The following is a 20,501-nucleotide window of genomic DNA, read 5'->3' as shown; positions in this document are numbered from 1 at the left end:
CTCTGGTAAGTGTACCTGGCAAGACAAAATAGAAAAACAGTACCTACAAAAGAGATCACTCAGGTGTAGTATTAATATAGGAAGTCATTTATTCTGACTCCTTCCTATCAAGGACAAGATATCAAGGTTTGAGAGAGTTTAGTGGTTAGGGGGAATGGGATGGTATAATCTATTTAAATGAAAGGAGAGTTTATTCACCCATTAAAGATGATGTAGATGTCACTATAATCTTCCTTGCAATGAGAACTTTCTCCTAGCTAATGGTAACTTTTAAAAAGGGATAGATAGAAAATCAAATACTTCTGTCTTTCATACTCTCTTTCCCTATTTTGAGCCCAGTTTTCTCATCATTAGAAAAGTATAGATTAGTTTATAATCAGTAATAACTATTTTTTATCATTTATCTTTGTCTACTTTTCTGTTGAGCTAGTTTAATACTGCAGAAGTTTAATCATACCAATACCAGCCTAATTGGCATGTTTTTAAATTTTTATTTTATTTTATTTATTTTATTTTTTAATTAGCATGTTTAACACACACAACACACACACGTTTGAAAAACACCAAATGCAGTAATAGTGTAAAATATAAAAACAATAACAATGATAATAATAAGAGGGAAATAGAGGAAAAAATAGAGCCCTCAAGGCTTAATTGCATACACCTGTGCAGTAGCTGGTCCTTGTCCTGTTATTATACCATTTTCCATGTCTTTTACTGCTCCTCAGCTCTTTAGCTAGCACTTTTGGACACTTTTGCCAAATAGAGTGGCTTACACTTTTATTCTTCAAGAATATGAGCAATTTAGAGTTCTACCTGGTTACATTTGTTATAGCATCCTAAAATATTTACAACCAAGCCTATTTCCTTCGATATTGGGTATTAGTCCAGACCCTCTGACCTTATTTTCTGCCTGATTCCATGACATTAATGGTTCAACATGGTCAGATGATAGTTTTAGTTTCCAGTTATTATCAGTCCTGGTTTTTAGTTGAAAACAAAGGAATCTAGTTTGGTTACTTTCATTGGAAAGGTAAATATTAAGGAGTATAGACAGCTTTTACAAATACTGGCGGAGCTGAAGTAACAATTCTCTTTTTTTTTTTTTTTTTTTTTATTTATTCATGAGAGATAGAGAGAGAGAGAGGCAGAGGCAGAGGGAGAAGCAGGCTCCCCGCGGAGCAGGGAGCCCGATGCGGGACTCGATCCCAGGACCCTGGGATCATGACCTGAGCTGAAGGCAGACGCTTAACCGACTGAGCCACCCAGGGGTCCCGAAGTAACAATTCTCTTTTGAGTCTTGAGGAATGAGCCTCTCCAAAGATGCTTCTGATTCTGCTACACTCAGACTGCTCTCATTTCAACGAGCCATCACAGAAGCTGCTGCTTCCAAGCGCATTCTGGTTCTGCCACAATACAACCAGCATAATATACATCCCATTCTCACAAAACCAGATTCTGGGTTAAAGTCCTGTGTGTGTGTGTGTACATCAGATGGACAAAGCAGTGATAACATACTGAGCCTTAACTGCAAGGGAGTCTGAAAAGAAAGTTTTTATTTTTCTGTCCCCTGCACATGAGAAGTGGTTTGGAATAGGCACTGAGTGAGTCATTCACAGTATATAAGACACTTGATGAAAAATATGCCTTCTCTGAATAAGTAAACCTTGAGTTTGCCACAGCCCAGAGTAGAAAACATATACAACATCCTGCAAGATAGCTCCCAAATTCGTAAATTTTCATCTTTATGTGAAGCCACTGGTGAGACTTCAATAAGGCATTCTCTTCCAGTACTTCCAAATATTGAATGCATGAAAATACCGGTGAATCTCGAACACACATGCCTCTTAGCTTATTTATTTCCTCATTAAGTGTGCTTATTATGCCCATGAACAATTGTGTGGAATATCATCATGATATATAGGGAATTTGGTAAATCCACGAAAGATGATGCCATCAGAAGTAAATTCAGAATAAGTGTCTTAGTGTTATTCAGAATAAGAAGGAAATTACTGTTCATTTCATGACGGAAGGGATCTAATAGAATCTATTGGCCACCAACACTTGCCACTTACCTTGATGCATGCTCCTATAAAGGAATCTCAAGGCTAGTTGATTTTCTAGAAACATGTACATTCAGCAGCCAAAGGGGGTTCCAGCAGTAATGATGGGATCATTAGTGATGGTAGAGTTGGCCTTGTTGAAGGCAGTCTGTGTAATTGTGCCCATGCATAGTCTACTTCCCTATCCCATGGCAGCTTTTTCAGGATCATTGAACAATGGCAAAGAAGGATAACTGATATTCACAAATAGGTCATCTTACTCCTTTCATTTAAGACTCTTTCCTTGAGGGGTTCTTTTGGTGAGCATCTAGAGAATATTCAAGTTCAAAAACTATCCTGAAAAGTTGATTCACATACTCTTTCTCCAACCACATTGCCATTAAGCCTCCATCTATCATGTGAAACCCTGACCATTGGGCCACACTGTTAGCTACTGGCTGGTCCGTCTCTTCTTCTAGATGAAGTAGATAATAAAAGTGCACTCCTCAGAGTTCTTCCATTGCACTTCCAGAACACAACGATAGAAGCTGTAATACCATAAAGTTCTGTTTCTAAAAAGTAGACTTATTTTTAGTACCTCTCAGGATTTTGGATTTTATTCCATGACTTAGTCCAGAATTTTAAATCTGATTCTGAATCTTTTATGTTATCTAATGCTATAAAAAAGTATGTTTCTCTAGACCCATGATATTTGCTTTAAATTTTCTGTAGTATCATTTGTCCAGTTCTTCAGAATTTCTACCTCACCGAGGTCAGTGGATCACAGGAAATAGCCCATTTCACTTGTTCTGACCCCATGTTCCATGAGCTGATTGCCATCCTAAAATAAGGAAAGGACTCGACACATTCCAGTCTTTCTTGGCATGACATTCCATTCTAAATATTCCACATGTCCTGGTTGTGGGGATGGGGTAACTGGGGGATGGGGTAACCGGGTGATGGGCATTAAGGAGGGCACATGATGTGATGAGCAATGGGTGTTACCTACAACTAATGAATCACTGAACCCTACCTCTGAAACTAATAATACACTATATGTTAATTAATTGATTTCAAATTTTAAAAAATTAAATAAATAAATAAATAAATAAATAAATATTCCACATGTCCCTGAATATCTGTTGCATACAATTCACTGTCTGGTATCAATATCTGTATAATTTAAGTTTCCTTTTTATTGACAGGTGACAGAAACCACCTCTGGACAAATTACTAGCAGTAACAAGACAGTTTATTTGGAAAAAGAGCTGGGGTAGAGAATAGGAATCATGGGAATAACTGAGGAAGTGAAGCCAACAGAGAGATTAAATGAGGAAATTTGTGTTGATGTCAACAAGAATACATGTATCTTCTCTTTAGGGAGTGTCCATCAAAGTATTCTACTCCAATGAATGTCTTGATGTTACATTGCCCAATTTTCAAATTCCTTGGATAATATCTCTCATTGGCTCATTTTGGCACAATTTTTAAGGGAGTAAGCTTCAGAGAATGGAAAAGAAGTCTCATGGCAGTTAAGAGTCTAGTGGGTCTCCTGGGTACGGGTCTCTCCCTTTACAGAGAAAAGGGAATCATTGACATGAGGGTGCCATCAGAGTGTCTTATAGTCTTTTCTCACGCCCTTAAGGATAGGATAGAAAGGCGCTAATGGGCACAAGTCATCTTCAACATTTCTAAGGCTCGTTCCTGTATAAGCAGAATGCATTTCCTCTCTACTTTTTTCCTAAAGTTCATGGTTATGTAAAACTGTCATTTTTGTCTAGTAAATTCACTGACACACTAGTCTCTCCTAAAGAGTTTACGTATTGTATTCTTTATGAGCGTGTTTGTTCAATAAGTCATTATCAAAATTTTTTCCCTTGTAAGGTTAGACTACTTATTTCAGCTAATTTAGAAGCTGTAAAATATTTCAACCATGTAAAACCAATGAAATGTATATTTTTATAGATTAGAATTCTTTTTCACTTGCCTGCAGCTCTTATTTGCATTTTGAAGATTTATTGAAGTATGCTGAGAGCAGAAAATAGCACTCAGGGTTCTGAGATAACTAGGTAAGTCATAGGGTTATTGGATATATTCTGGAGAAAGTTCCAGTAAAGTGACTAAAAAGGAAATTACTAGACAGACAGTGTTAATGACACTAGTGGCAAGACTATGGCACCAACATCATTTTTAACTTTAGTCTTAGGCTCCAGAGCACTTATATTCATCCCATGGCCATTTGATCACCAACTGAGTTGGATGTTGCCTTAAAAAAAATAATAATAATTGTGTAAAAGTAAAAAATACCAAACTATTGCCGAAAGAAAAATGACTGTGTCATCCCTAAAGGAAGATAGATGGAATAACTGATAGGTTCATCACATTCTTGATTTTACTCCCACCTCCTTAAATAACCTCAATGTTTTTATTCCTTTCCACATTGTACTTTCATATCATTAGTTTGACTATGTAATCCTGTTGCTTGGTCTTTGAGGTGTTTTGGGGGAAGAATCCAAGTCTTTTCTCCTCTATTCCAGATGTTTGCAATAATGTGTGACTGACATGAAGTCTAACAGTAAAAGGATATTTTTTCACAGGAAGTAGTTTGTAAGTCACAATAACTCAGAGTACAAAGAGGCAAGGTTAAAAAAACTTTGTTGTAAAGTTAAAGAATTAGCTGCTAATCCACACAGAGCTATGCCCATCAGATGATTAGCACATCCGGAAACCAAAGTTAGGAAAGGAAGCTTGAAAAGAATAACCTGAATGAAGTATTAGACCTAGAAACCTGTGTATGGACTAAGACATGATTTAAAACAAACAACATAAATATTATATTACCAAGATACAGTATTGGACAGTAAAATATAAAACACAATATGAGTCTTTAGACTATAGAGAAATTGTTCCTTCACTCTTTATTTCTATTTTATTTTTATTTTTTAAAAGATTTATTTATTTATTTGAGAGAGAGAGAGAGAGAGAAAGCAGGGGGAGGGTCAGAGGAAGAAGGAGAGAATCTCAAGCAGACTCTGCACTGAGCGCAGAGCCCAACGTGGGGCTCCATCTCACGATCCTGAGATCATGACCTGAGTCAAAATCAAGAATCGGACACTTACCTGACTGAGACACCCAGGCGCCCCTATTTCTATTTTAATTAAATTCATTTACCTCCAAACTAAAATGAATCACAGAAAAACTAAGATGACATTTTTTGCTGCTAGTAGTTTTCACATCAAGACAGAGACCATTTGTGTAGATGGAGACATTAATTATATATTTACACATATAATTATATATATGATGCATATATATATTATATAAATATCTGTATTGGGCACAATGAAAATAAGACATTTTTAACATTTTGAATGAAAAATATTAATGACAAGGATGAGATTTATTGCTATAAATAAATGCATAGGAATTGTTTTATGTAGGTGACTAGTGTCTCCTGCTATAAATTCCAACTCCCCCCCCCCCAGGAATTTATAATAGCTATCAGGACAAACAACTTATAGAGACCCATAAATATGAAATCAAATTGATTACTCACACAGTAAACCACTAAAGGACTTCCAAAGCTGAAGTGTTGAAACTCTGCAAGGAGTAACCCAAGAACAAAGCAAAGAGAGGGTCCTTGTGGTGGCTTGCGCGTGGGTCCGGGGAAGAGTCCACATGCTTGGGGGTGGGGGGAGTTTGCAGGCGGGTTTGCCACTGACCTCAGGATGAGTGGCACAGGGGCTCATCGTGCTTGCCCTCTGGGGCAGCAGGAAAGATAGGTGGGAAACTAAAAGCTGTCAGAGCAAACATAAAAAGTGGTGTACAGATTAATTAATCCTATAAGCATGGGTTTATTTCTGGGCTTTCTGTTCTGTCCCATTGATCTGTGTGTCTGTTTTTATGCTGGTACCACACTGTTTTGATGACTGCAGCTTTGTAGTGTATCTTGAAGTCTGGAATTGTGATGCCACCAGCTTTGTTCTTCTTTCTCAAGACTGCTTTGGCTATCTGGGGTCTTCAGTGGTTCCATACAAATTTTAGTATCATTTGTTCTAGTTCTGTGAAAAATGCTGTTGGTATTTTGATAGGAATTTCACTGAATTTATAGGTTGCTCTATGGTGAGCATAGCATAGCATATAAACTTGTCCAATCATTATGCTATACAACAGAAACAAGTGTAACATTATATGTCAACTGTACTTCAATTTTTTAAAAAATGGAGTCCAGTTTTTTTTTTTAAGACTTAAAAAAAATTTTTTGAGAGAGAGAGAGCATGTGGAGGGAGGGGCAGAGGGAGAGGAAGAGGGAGAGAATCTCAAGCAGACTCACCACTGAGCACAGAGCCCAGTGTGGGGCTCGAACCCACGACCCTGAGATCATGACCTGAGTTGAAATCAAGAGTCTGCTGCTTAACCAATTGAGTCACCCAGGTGCCCTGGAATCCAGTTCTTTATTATAAGAATAAATGTAGAAGATATCATGCAATATTTTAGAAACTGTAGTGAAGAGAGGAGATGGAGTAAGTAAAACAGGACTTTGAATTAGAGAGTGAGGTAAGTGAACAGGTCTGTCAGGTGAGAAAATCCTCTGTAAGGCTAAGAAGAACTTTGGCAAGGTCTGAGCGCTGTCTCAGGGAGAGACTTTTGTGGTGACTCTGGGAGTGATGAGACGAGGAGATGGGCTGTGCTAAATTAAGAAGTATTTGTAAAGAATTTGAGAATGCCTTAGAAAAGGTCCCCTTAACTGATGATAATTTAGAATGATAAGAACAGGAAAAGGGAAGATCATAAGTGAAGGTTTCTCAGGGAAACGTCTGAAGAAGGTAGAATTATGATACACATTTTCTCTACTTGGCTTACTAGGTCTGGCATTCCATTGGATGTTTGGGTTGATAATAATCACCTTTAGTAGAACAGTATATTTAAAATAGCTTGAGGAAAATTATGCTTTCCTGAAAAACACTGTTATCTACAAATACTTATAATGTGTACCCTGTATACATTGTGTTAGATACTTTAGTATGTATAAGGATTGATATTTTCAAAAGCATGATTATTTAACATATAAAACATTTTTTATCTAGAAAAATAGGCTTTCAGTGGGATATATTGCATAATATAAAACCTGACTCTTTTCTATATGTTCTATTCAGTCAATGTTTTTCTTTAGGATAAGTTGCACTTTTTATCCCCCAAAACATTTTTTTAAAGATTATTTATTTATTTTTGCACACACGCATGCAAGAGAGAGAGGGAGAGAGCAAGCACAGAGCGACAGGTAGGGGCAGAGGGAGAAGCAGACTCCCCACTGAGCAGGGAGCCCGATGTGGGACTCCATTCCAGGACCCTGAGATCATGACCTGCTCCGAAGGCAAAAGCCCAACCGACTGAGCCACCCAGGTGCCCCTCCCCCAAAACTTTTGTTGCTAATTTATTTAGTAAAATATGTTTCATAATTTTTACATATTCTTTATAGAAAAATTCAGACTTACCTTCTATCTATCCCTGTATGAGGATTCTTTCTAATCAGAATAAAATTGAATAAAAGAAATGTTCACTGAAACATTATAGTTTCCCATTTTTAGACCATTCCAACAAACTATCTTAGTCCCCAGCCACCTCTGAGGACTGAGTGCTGAGTGGTATGTGCTTAAAAGGAAGAGATTTTCTAGGCAATATTTTAAGATAGTTTTTTTTTTTTTTTTTGCAAAACTAAGAAAAAAATAATAGGTGGTCTCTCCTATTTCACAAAACAGAGAGTGAATCATGCAGCAGTGACATTGTTTGGGTAGTCTTCATACCTAAGACTCTAGGCGTACAAAGTTTCCCTACAACCTGATTAAAAAATGGGCCAACAATCTTAAAAAGCCCCTTACCCAAGAAGATATACAGATGACACATAAGCATATAAAAACAATCTCCACATTGTATGTCATCAGGGAAATGGAAATTAAAATGAGATACCACCACACACCTATCAGAATGGCCAAAATCCGAAACACTGACAATACCAAGTGGGAGCAAGAATGTGAAATAACAGGAACTCTCATTCATCGCTGGGGGGAATGCAAAATGGTACAGCCACTTGGGAAGACAGTCTGGTGTTTTTTGTTGTTGTTGTTTTTTAAACAAATGTACACTTATGATATAATCCAGCAATTGTGCTCCTTGGTATTTACCCAAAGGAGTTGAAAACTTATGTCCATACCAAAACCTACTCATGAATGTTTACAGAAGCTTTACTTATAATTGCCAAAACTTGGAAGCAACCAAGATGTCCTTCGGTTGGTGAATGGATACATTAACTGTGGTACTTTCAGACAATGGAATATTATTCAGCCCTAAAAAGAAATGAGCTACCAAGTTATGAAAAAACACAGAAGAACTTAAATGTCTATTGTTAAGTGAAAGAAGCCAATCTGAAAAGGCTACAGACAATAGTATTCCAACTATATGACATCCTGGCAAAGGTTAAAAAAAACTATGGTGAAAGTAAAAAGATCAATGTTTGCCGGGAGTTGTGGGAAAGGCAATGGAACGACTAGTCACTAGTAGACACATGTCATTCTGCTTTTTCCAATACCCCAGAATGTACAACATCACGAGTGAACCACAGTGTGAACCGGGGACTCTGGTGACCATGATGTGTCATTGCAGGTTCATCCATTATACCTAATGCACCATTCTGGTCGAGCATGTTGATAACGTGGAGGCTATGCCTGTGTGGGGGCAGGAAGTATAAGGGAATTTCTGTGCATTTTGCCCAATTTTGCTGTGATCCACAACCTGCTATGAAAAAGTCTAGTTTAAAAAATGAGTTTACCTTAGGTTATTATACATAGTAAACACTTACCAGTAAGCCTTTATTCATATTAATACTATTTTTATAATCACTAATACAGTCTTCCGTTGACTATAAGACACACAGTGAATTTAAATTTCTTAATGTTCATTTAGCTCTAATGTTAAAGACAGGATAAGAAATAGGAAGAACTTTTGTACCATATGCACTGTGAAACCATATATTGCATTTCATTAACTTATTTGGACAAGTGTTTTGCTAATATTATAATCCTCATTTGGGCGAGTTAGCTGTGTTTTTTCTCTAGGCATAGATTATATCCTGAATCTTGGTCTTCTTTTAATGCAGGATTTTGATAACAAGGAGGAATGGAAGAAGAGGGATAGGTCAACATATCCATAAATTAAACTAGAAAAAATAGCTCAAAATATATTTCCATCAGAGTTATTCAGTGCTGTCACTTCTGACTTCCTTGTTACGATAAGTGATTATTATATAAAGCAATTGAGTTCATCTTCCAAGATGGTGTTCCTTTATTAGATAATTATATTCGTTGTGTATATAAGAGGTACATATTTCTTTTTATTTGAGGCACATTGGGTTATGATGGGCACATTCTAAAAATTAGAATTTTCAAAGGCCGTGTAGTACTGCCTGTCATATTACTAAGCAAAGGAAAATGTTTACTTTTTTGGGGTACCTTTCAATTTATAAATAATTTAAATTTACTTTCTCTTCATCCAGTCCACACCAGATTGTTAGAATCTCAAATTTCTTGCGCGATTTATCATTTGTTGAGGTACATGGTGCTTTTTTTTAAAAAAAGACACAAATCAAAACTTTAAAGAATTACAAATTACATTACACATACACAACTTCTGTCAATTCTATTGCAATCAAAACATAGCCAGCTGCTTCTGAAATGATATCAAGTGGCAATTAAAATAGCACCAATACTGTTACACTCCAGTTAGGTACAGAAAAATATTTTATCTGGAAAAAGCAAGAAGTATATTTAGATGGCTGGGATTTATGTTCCACATTAAAAGAACAGATGCCTTGAAAGATTAATCTTTGGTGCCATCATGTCTCTTTGTGCAGACTGTTGGACATGATGGGGGTTGTGTGGGCCAGATGCCTTCCTTGTCCAACTTGAGTCCTCTAAAACAGTGGCCTCCAAATGCCTTCTGCAGACCATTAGTTCAGTAGAATACTAATAGGTATTCTGTCAAAAATGGGTGCTCTGGTCAAACGAGATTTGGAAACAGCGTGTTGAAGCTGCGCATTTTTCTCTCCAGTGAACTGTCAGACTCTTTAATATACTCACACACATTATGGACCTTCTAGAGGAAATGCATCACTTCTCCCAAATTATTGAACTCTAGAACCTGTGCTAGAGTAACCATTAACCATTAGGCAGATAAAGTACATGTGTGGGACACCAGCAAATTGGGAAAGAAAAAACCTTCTATCAATATTTAATATTTGTTTGAAGCACCAAGGAAGTTAACACCAGGGAAATCAGAATTTTGTTGGGCTTGTTGGCATTTTTTCCACAGTCTAATGGGCTTATTTTGGTATGCACGATGGGTATGAACTTGACTTTTTTCAGTGTGAAAGGCCTTTAGTGGAACTGATCCAGAACTCTTTTTTTTTTTTTTTTTAAGGAGCATCTACTGGGGTAATGTTGCTTGGAACTCACTTAGAGAATTGTTGTTCTAAATTCCATTTGTCATATTTGTCATTCTTCTCATCTAGGGACACTGTAATACTTTTCCTTCTTGGAACCTTCTGGCATTGCCAGGTCATCTGGGATAACTGTGGATTCGACATGGCTGCCTCAGGGTTCTGTGGTTAAAGAAGGACCTGGTTAACTCCCCAGATTATACCAGGGCCCAAGATCACGTTAGGAGGACACGGAGACACCGAAGAGGTCTTCTGCTTTGATCACTGGAGGTGGCGGGGCAAGGTGACCTGCATTAACCCAAATCTCCTCTCGCTAAGCCAGCAAGAATCCTGCCAGGCACTAAAATTGACACCTGGCATTAGGACCCAACCAAGACAAAATGGCAAAGCAGATGGTTAATTTTTTTTTTAGCAGCCTCTTTCCCTGTCCTTTCTCTTCTCTCATCTCCTCATCTGTGTGCTCTCTAGGGCCCCCAGGCTGCTTTCCGTTTTATTCAGATCCTTCCTCTGCAACAGCCCACTTCTCTCCACTGCTTTGAAATTACCTCCCTGCTGGGCCACAGCATTTCTGTGCTCTCTCTTCAAATATTTAACTAAATGACAGTGAGTGAATTTTTTCAGTGGCTTTATCACATGAAAAGAAAAAGAACTGGAGCAGAGACAGCCTAATAGAAGGGAGCTACGTGACTTAACAAAACAGAGAGATTTAAAACCAAAGTGCATGCAAAACCAAAGACATACGAAAGACAAGGAAGGCAGTTTGCCCTGAAGAACCCATAACAAGCTCAAAACCTTGAGGGACTGTATCTACCAGGAATTATGCGGAGCTTAAACCAGGGTGATTGGTCAAAAACAGAGTCCTGCATTAAAAACAGAGCTACCCTATGACCCCGCAATTGTACTATTGGGTATTTACCCCAAAGATACAGATGTAGTGAAAAGAAGGGGCACGTGCACCCCAATGTTCATAGCAGCAATGTCCACAATAGCCAAACTGTGGAAGCAGCAAGATGTTCGTCAACAGACGAATGGATAAAGAAAATGTAGTATATATGTACAATGGAATATTACTCAGCCATCAGAAAGGATGAATACCCACCATTCGCATGGACATGGATGGAACTGGAGGGGATTATGCTAAGTGAAGTAAGTCAAGCAGAGAAAGACAATTATTATATGGTTTCACTCATATGTGGAACATAAGGAGTAGTGTGGAGGACCACAGGGGAAGGGAGGAAAAACTGAATGGGAAGAAATCAGAGAGAGAGACAAACTATGAGAGACTCTGGACTCTGGGAAACAAACTGAGGGTTTCAGAAGGGAGGGGGGTGGGGGAATGGGGTAACTGGGTGATGGGTATTAAGGAGGGCACGTGTTGGGATGAGTACTGGGTGTTATACGCAACTAATGAATTGTTGAACACTACATCAAAAACTAATGATGTACTATATGTTGGCTAACTGAACATAATTAAAAAAAAAAAAAGTCCTGTAGACCTTTCGAGTTCATTACTATCCTTACCCCAGAAATCTAGAAGTCAGCATGCACTTTTCCTCCCCCAAAGGTGACAAGATTATTTTCTAAAGAAACTGAAAGAACCTCAAGGGGGAAATTCCTACAGATAGTCATAAATGAAATGAGGGTAACGAAAAGCCTGATGTATTTTATAAGTTGACTATAAGGAAGTCAGATGAACCAGTGTTTCACAAACTTATATGTGCATGCGAACCCCTCACATCTCACTAAAATGTGGATTCCAATTCATTCATTCTGGGGTGTGACCTGAGTTTTGTATTTCTAATACTTCTGCATTTCTGCTGGTCCTTGTGTCATACTTTGAATGAAAAGGCATCAGACAGCAAGTGCCTGTGTGAGGGGAATAACCAGTTTGCTGCATCCATTTAAATACTGGGAGACAGAGAAGTTATCAGCTATCTGAAGGAAGCTTCCTGCATAAAAAAACAGAGACCCAAGATAGATATTAGGAAGAAGAAGAAAAAGGAACATGAAAGATCTGGAGAGGCTGTTAAGTACAGAAGAAAATACTCTTCAAAAGAGTGAAAACTAAAAACCCCCTCTACATATCATCATGGAAATATGAGGTTTATTTATGAAACCAGAATAAGAGTCTAGGGAGAAATAAGAATCAGCAAGCAAGATAGGAATTCTAGAAATTTAAAATATATGAGAAAAATATCATTAGAAGTGTTGGAAAATAAAACCAAACGAATCTCCTAGAAAATAGTGTGTGTTCATGCCCACACATGCGTGCATGTGCACACACGCACCCAAAAGATTGAAAATAAGGAAGAATGGTTACAAAATTAAGAATCAACCCAAGAGAGTGAACACCTGGAAAATGGTAGTTTTAGTCAAAGAAAAATAGAAAGACATTATGAGAGAATTATATAAGAAAAATTGTTGGAACTTAAGGGATGAGTCTCTAGATGGAAAAGGCCCACTGAAAAAGATCTACTTCAAGACACATCAATACAATGCACACCAAGGATGCAAATTCAACCTCAGAATCTAAAAGATAGTGTAATGATGTCATAAAAATCCAGGTAAAAATTATTTCCAGCTTAGAATTCTATATCCAGATCAAATAGTAGTCAGTTCTTATGACAGTATAAAGACATACTTAGATACGATGACCAAATAATTTAGTATCTGCTATGTATGCATTTATAGGAAGTTTCCAGAGGACCTCCTATTGTCAGATGAAGTATGAAACCAAGAAAGTAAAAAGACATGGGATCCGGGTGAAAGGTAGCTCATTAAAGGATACTGAGAAAGCAATTAATCTCCGAGATAATGAGAAAGAAGAGTCCCAAGTAGACTAATGGGTAGCAAGCCCAGAAAGCAACAGGTAGAATTGGATCCAAAGAATCAAGGACTCCAGATAAAGGATCTCTAAGGGAGAAAAATGGAAGGAACATACTTGAATATATAAAAACTAATCACTGGTGGGGTGAATATTTCATATTTCTGAGAAAAGTATAAAAAGCACATTAGGAAAAAAAAAGTGAAGTAGGTTGATCAGTGATAATAAATGTACCACGCTCGTGGTATTGCTAATGCAGGAGGCTGGACATTGAGTGGAACGTGAGAAGTGGGAAATTTCTGTATCTTCCTCTCAGTTTTTCTGTGAACCTTAAGTACTCTAAAAATAAATGAAGTCGTGACTTAAAAAAAAAAAAAGGCAAGGGACACCTGGGTGGCTCAGTCATGATGTCAGGGTCCTGGGATCGAGTCCCGCGACGGGCTCCCTGCTCAGTGGGGAGCCTGCTTCTCCCTCTCCCTCTGCCTGCCACTCCCCCCTGCTTGTGCTCTCTCTCTCTGTCAAATAAATAAAATCTTAAAAAAAAATTCAGCAATTATTAATTCTAGGAAGAAATGATGAGAGATACAGGATTGGAGAAATATCTGTAGTGAATATTTGTACTTGTGTCAGTGGGGAACAACAACTGCAAATTCAGTCATAACATTATCACTGACTAGTAGTTTAGCAAAAAATAAATCCTGTAGGAGGAGGGTGGAGAGACCATATGGGTGAATGGAGTATTTTCAAGTTAAAACCTCATCCACCATGGCCAGAAGTAAATAGATCATCTGTAAAATTAATGAATCAAGAATTAACAGCACAAGCCCATTAATTAGAAATACAGAAATAGTATGGTGACTAACATAACATAATAAAATTTAAAAAATTAAAAAAAAAAAAGAAATACAGAAATAAAGACCATAAACAATAGCTAGAAGAATTGATGCTAGTTGCCTCCAAGAGGTAGGACTAAGGGCTCAGAAGTTAGACGGGGACTTGTATTTTTCAATATAAGACCCTTAGAGGTATTTTTTAAACTATATGCATTCATTACTGTGATAATAATGTAGTTAATTTAAAAATAAGCAAGCAAAGCGAGGGCCATAAGGAGCTCTGTATTTCTACTTTCATGAAGGTGGAGTCTTCATTGGGGCTGGTTGGAAGGGGGCCCCCATTTCTCAGGCACACTTGCCGGAAGTTATCTGGGGGTAGAATGATAAATGCTGACAGACTTGCTCCCCACGGAGAGCATAGGCCTCTGACTGGGGGCTTTAGGGAGAGGAGTCCAGTTCTTGGCTATGCCCACCTGGAGTGGTGTTCCTCTTTTTTCCCTGAGTTGGGAGGAAGTAGGTCTTGGTTCAAATAGTTGCTCATTGTGCTTATTGAGTTTTAGTATATTTTCTTTAAGAAATCTTTCTTCTTCTGTATGCTCCTAGAACCATTTACAGAGACTTCAAAGATTGTCTTTTAAAAATAGTTTTCACCGGTTTCACTGGGGAGGCAGATCCACAGAACTCCTCACGCTGTTCTACTCGAAGGGATTCTCTAACCAGCTTTTGATTTTATACCATCGGCTCAACTTTTCTTAAATTCAGTTATTTTTTCTTTAAAACCAAGAATAATACTGTTCAATTTAAAAGGTTTTTGTTAGTGTTAAATAAAGCCTACATATAAAGTACTTATTTAACATAATGTTTGTCATGTGGAATACATTTTTTTAAAGATTTATTTATTCTAGAGAGAGAGAGTGTGAACGAGTTGGGGAGGGACAGAGGGAGAAAATCTTTAAGCAGAGTCCCGGCTGAGCCTGGAGCCCCACACGGCTGGATCTCACGACCCCTGAGATCATGACCTGAGCTGAAACCAAGAGTCTGATGCCTAACTGACTGAGCCACCCAGGCGCCCTGGAATGCATTTTTGCAAAGAGTAACTATTATCATCTTGAATCAAAAGTGATCATGTGTTCTATATTCATTCATTCACTCACATACTTTTTGAGTACAGCTATGTATGCTATTCTAGGTGGTAGGAATTTTGAGCAAATCAAAAGCGATGACTTCATGGAGCTTATAATCTAAGGGACAAGAAACAACTTAGTATATAAAATAATGTCACGAAGTGCTAAGCATGATAAAGAACATAAAACAGGTTGAGTAACTAGAAAGCGTTGGGGGCTACCAGATAAAAGGAGTTCCAAGTATTCTATTTTCTCCATTAAAATGTCAAGCTAGGGACACCTGGGTGGCTCATTTGTTAAGCATCTGCCTTTGGCTCAGGTCATGATCCTAGGCTCCCGGGAACAAGTCCCTTGTTGGGCTCCTTGCTCAGTGGGGAGTCTGCTTCTCCCTCTGCCTGCCACTCCCCCTGCTTGTGCTTTCTTTCTCTGTCTCTCTCTAACAAGTAAATAAAATCTTTTAAATAAATAAATAAATAAATAAAAAATAAATAAAATGTCAAGCTAATCTAAAATTTCTAGATTTTGGCATTTGGATGCCTTTTGTCTTCAGGAGTAGAGCAAAAATCTTTTTGTCAATTCCTGATTCTTAGTCTTGGATTTTTGGAAAATATGAAAACACACACACACTGCTTAATATAATAAGACATTGCTTCTGCTCTTATAAATTCAAACCTGCCTAAAAGTGGTAGAGACAGGCTAATAGGCTCTTTTGGTCACTTCTAATTCTGTACTTATATGACATAAAGACAGTCTATATATATGAACGGGAATTTGGAGAGCAAGGGAGAGACATTACACTAAAGATCCTATAAATCCAATAAAATACTAGTGGAGTTAAAAGTATTGTAGATGTTAGAATTTATTATTCTGATAAAAACATTTAAAAAGAGAGGGAAATATAAACTGTAATATAAGTTACTACTTAAGAGAACTAATTACTAACTTGATTTCTCTGCCTTAGTACACTCTTCAGAAGAGACAATATTCCCTAGACTTCTAAATCACAAACACAGAAAATCTCTGAGCACCCAACATTATCAGAGGGTGTGTGGTTATTATTAAGACATATGTCCTGTCTTCAAGGAGTCTGTATTATAGCAGAACAAATAAAACAAATCCAGAAATAACAATGTAAATTTCATATCCCCAGGCCACCAGCACAGGACTAGCGTTAAGACGAAGTTGGACTAAAGCAGCACTAATGTCTGAACTGTTGGACCTTCTTCCTTTGGTCTCATAAGAAGGTGGATAACTTAAGGGGCAAGAATGATTTCCTGGATGTCTCCTACAGCCTTGTCTTACTCCTGATTGCCCCGACACCTCTCAGAGAATGAGGTGTAGCTGGAAGAGTCCCTAGCCTGCTGTTCCAACCATGAATTCCCCTCTGCCTCAGTGGGATTGGGCACTTTCTCTGTGCATGGTCTTCCCTTGCCATGGTCAGGAAGTTGTATGCTGGGAACTTGTGCAGAGAAAGTCCACAAGTTTTTGTGTTACTGGAAGAAACTAGGGGGTTTCATTGCACAGCTGCTCTTCCCTCTGAGACAGTGGCTGTGCTCACAGAGCCATTGCCATCATTCACAGCTGGCTCCCATCATGCATTGACCTTTTGCAACAGCCCCCCGGCAAATGCTCTTCTCACTGCTTGAAATAGCTTATTTTCTTCTCTCTTTACAGCTTCCGGAAGTTCTGGGCTGCAGGTTCCAAACTTACCTCTAAGTCTTGAGGAATTATCAATTACCTTGTTACTTCTTAAATTGCTGATCATGGCTGACCTAAAATCCCCTCTTTCCCTTTACTAGAAGTCTCTTAGAAGTATATCCATTAAACACCAAATTATTCTTTTGGAGACTCACCTCTCCCTGGGGCAACTTCCAATTCTAATCAACCAATCCCTTTCCCCAGGGCTACCAGGAGATTTATTTTGAGAATTTTGGAAAGGACCGAATTGATCTGAAATACATTTGGAAGCTACGAAGGGCAGAACTTAGTGACTGATTGGATGTGAGTAATGGAAGGCTGCAAGGAGTTAGGGCAGCCTCCTGGATTCTGGTATACACCAGTGGTAGAAGACAGATGATAGAAATTCAAGAAGATAGGGAGCTAGCTGGTCAACAGGCTTTGGTAACCCCCAAGATTATGTTTCAAAAGTCATGACATCCATCCAGCTTCAAAAGGGGAGGGTAAAAGTAGAGAGAAATTCGAACAGGACATGTGCGGAAAGAAACAAAATGTAGGCAGTCAAGAAAGATGACCCTGGCTTGGATCAGTCCTATCAGTGGGTGCCACCCTAGACCCATGCCAGAACTTTCACTCAGGTGATAATAGGCAGGAGTCTAGGCCAGAAGAGTCTTCTCATGTTGATGTAAAACTATTACTTGATGATAGGTGCATGGCAGCTCTTTAAGAGTTGAAGTAGCAGATAGAATGGAAATGAGAAAGTGGGAGTTAGAATTTAGGGGTATGTGATCTGAGAATGAGAGAGTGAAGTTTAATGTTTCAGAGCTGGATAAGCTCTGGACCGTTTAAAGACTGGCCTGGAGGTAAAAGACATTGGAAATATAGGACATTGAGGAATTGTGCATCTAATGCATTGATTGGATAGGGCATTCTCATGGGGTTTGTATTAAAAAGAAATAGTCAAGAACTATGAATAAAGCAAGTGATTCAAAATCCCTCTTATGATGGTAACTAGGGTTAGGGGAGTAGAGTAAATTATGGGGAAGATAAAAAGAATATGACGTTCCACCCCAGCCCTGTCTAACAGAAATGTCTGCAGTGATGGAAATGCTCTATGTCTGCACTAATCAAATAATAGCCAGCGGACACACTTGCTACTGAGCCCTGGAATAGGACTAGTTTAATGGAGGCACTGAATTTTTAATGCTATTTAATTTAATTTTAATTAAGTTCAATTTACATAACCACATTAGGCTAATGGCTACCATTGGACATTGCAGTTCCACAGATTTGGAAGAACAATGGACTAAAACCATAAGGGCAAGGTAGTATATTGCCAATCTTACCACCAAACTGAGCACAGAATACAAGTGAACCCACAGTGTCCTCTACTTGTCTTTCCAGGCATCTTACTATCTACCCTACTCCTTCAAGGGTACAGTGACGTGGAGACCAAAAGAGTAAGTCATGTTTAGGGAGCAGAGAGTAATATATTGTGGATAATTATAAGCTCTTGTTAACTAGGTACTGTTAATAAATATGTGTTGTTGTAGTCTTTATATACGCTATTTTTTTTCTGCCAGAATGTCTCTTAAGCTTCTTTATCTACAGCAGCAATTCCCAAAGTTTGGTCCACGAACATGGGGTGTGGGAGGAGTCCCAGGAGCCTTTAAGGAGGTCCAGGAGATCAAGACCATTTCCAGAATATACTGTGACTGCTTGCCTTTCTTTGCTGTGCTAACATGTGCAATGATATTACAAAAGATTTTATAAAATGATACATACACTTGGCACCAATCACAGCGATGGCAACAAAGTATACAAGTGATTACTGTATTTTTCATTGCCAGCACTTGAAGTTGGGGGGAAAAGAATTTTACTTAAGAATATCTTTAATAAAGCAGTAAGATTCTTATTTTTATTAAATCATGACTCCTCTTTACTCAACTTTTAAACATTCTGTGTGGCAAAAAGGGAAGTACACGTAAAGCATTTATTCTGGACACTGAAATACAATGGTTATCCCCCAAATGTTGTGCAGTTGTTTGAGTTTTGAGATGAACCCACCGTATTTTTTAATGAAAATGCATTTGAAAGAATAAAAGAAACCTAAGATTATTCAGAATCATGTATTTGGCAGACCTCTGGGAAATGAACAAAGTGAGTTTATCATTTCAAGGAAAAGAATGGATAGTATATGTTACCAATGATAAAATTTGAAATTTGGCATCACGGTTGGAATTCTGAAAAATTTGTATTCGCCACTTAGGCTTGGCCATTTCTCAGTGCTTAAAAGACAGTTCTGATAATGATTGGGATATTTTTATACTGCAAATGAAAGGTGTCAAAAATGGAAAGTTCTGCATAAGTCTATGAATGAATATTTTTCAAATGACCAGTGCACAGTGGTTCATGTAAAATATGAAAGTGCAAAACAGGCCAGTGCCTTTTAATGAAACAGTAAGAATAATTCACTGATACTGGTTTTGGATTGCACATTACAACTAACCTGTATGAGTTTACCACTTGCCAAGTGTTAGTGTAATATCAAAGAATGATATGCTCAATTATTTGATAAGGCTATTAAAATTATCTTCCCTTGTTCAATATATGCACTTGTGATGCAGACATTTCTTTACATACTTCGTTCAAAACAACGTTCTGCAAAAGACTTAACGTAGAGCTGATATGAGAAGCCAACATCATTCCTTTAAATCAGACATGAGATTTGCAAAATTGTAAAACAATGATATTCTGACTTTTTGGGGAAAATGTGGCTATTTCCTATAAAAATATATTTTATGTGAACATTTAATGGGTTTTTATGGTTATTTGTAAATCAATTTAAAATACTTTATAAATTTTTTTTTAAAAAAAGATTTTATTTGAGAGAGAGAAACTGAGAGAGAGAGAGAACAAGCAGGGCAGAGGGAGAGGGACAAGCACACTCCCAGCTGAGCAGGGAACCTGACCCAGGGCTCGATCCCAGGACCCTGGGATCAAGACCTGAGCTCTAGGCAGACACGTAACTGACTGAGCCACCCAGGCACCCCTATAAATTTCTTTTTCAAATTATAGTATGAAAATACTCAGAGATAAAACTCAGATAAACAAAACCTCTTTGGGATCCTCACTTACTTTTAAGAACATAAAGGGTCTGGAGATAAAAGTTTGAGAACCGCTGGTCTAGAAAAGTCTCATTGATTCTTCCAGAACGTGGCTCAAGCCTCAGTCTTAAAAAACCTTTTCTCCATCTCCCCAGCCACTCGCTCCCTCCCTGTTCTGTGTTTGTATAGTATTTGTATAATCCAGGCATATAATACATGCCAGTGCATGTGTGTATTTTGTGTGCAAAAGAGACAAAGATGGACAAACTCATATACAGGTAGAATCAAGCAATAGCCTTTTGTATAAGGGGCAGACAATGGTACCTTCATGGACAAAGACAAAGGTGCCAGTGGAGAGGGAAAATAAAAATTAAAAGAAAAATGCAGGACAATGAAGCAAGAG

The sequence above is a fragment of the Halichoerus grypus genome, chromosome 2 (genome assembly GCF_964656455.1).
Source record: "Halichoerus grypus chromosome 2, mHalGry1.hap1.1, whole genome shotgun sequence".
Lineage (NCBI taxonomy): Eukaryota > Metazoa > Chordata > Mammalia > Carnivora > Phocidae > Halichoerus > Halichoerus grypus.
This window is presented reverse-complemented; position numbering follows the sequence as displayed.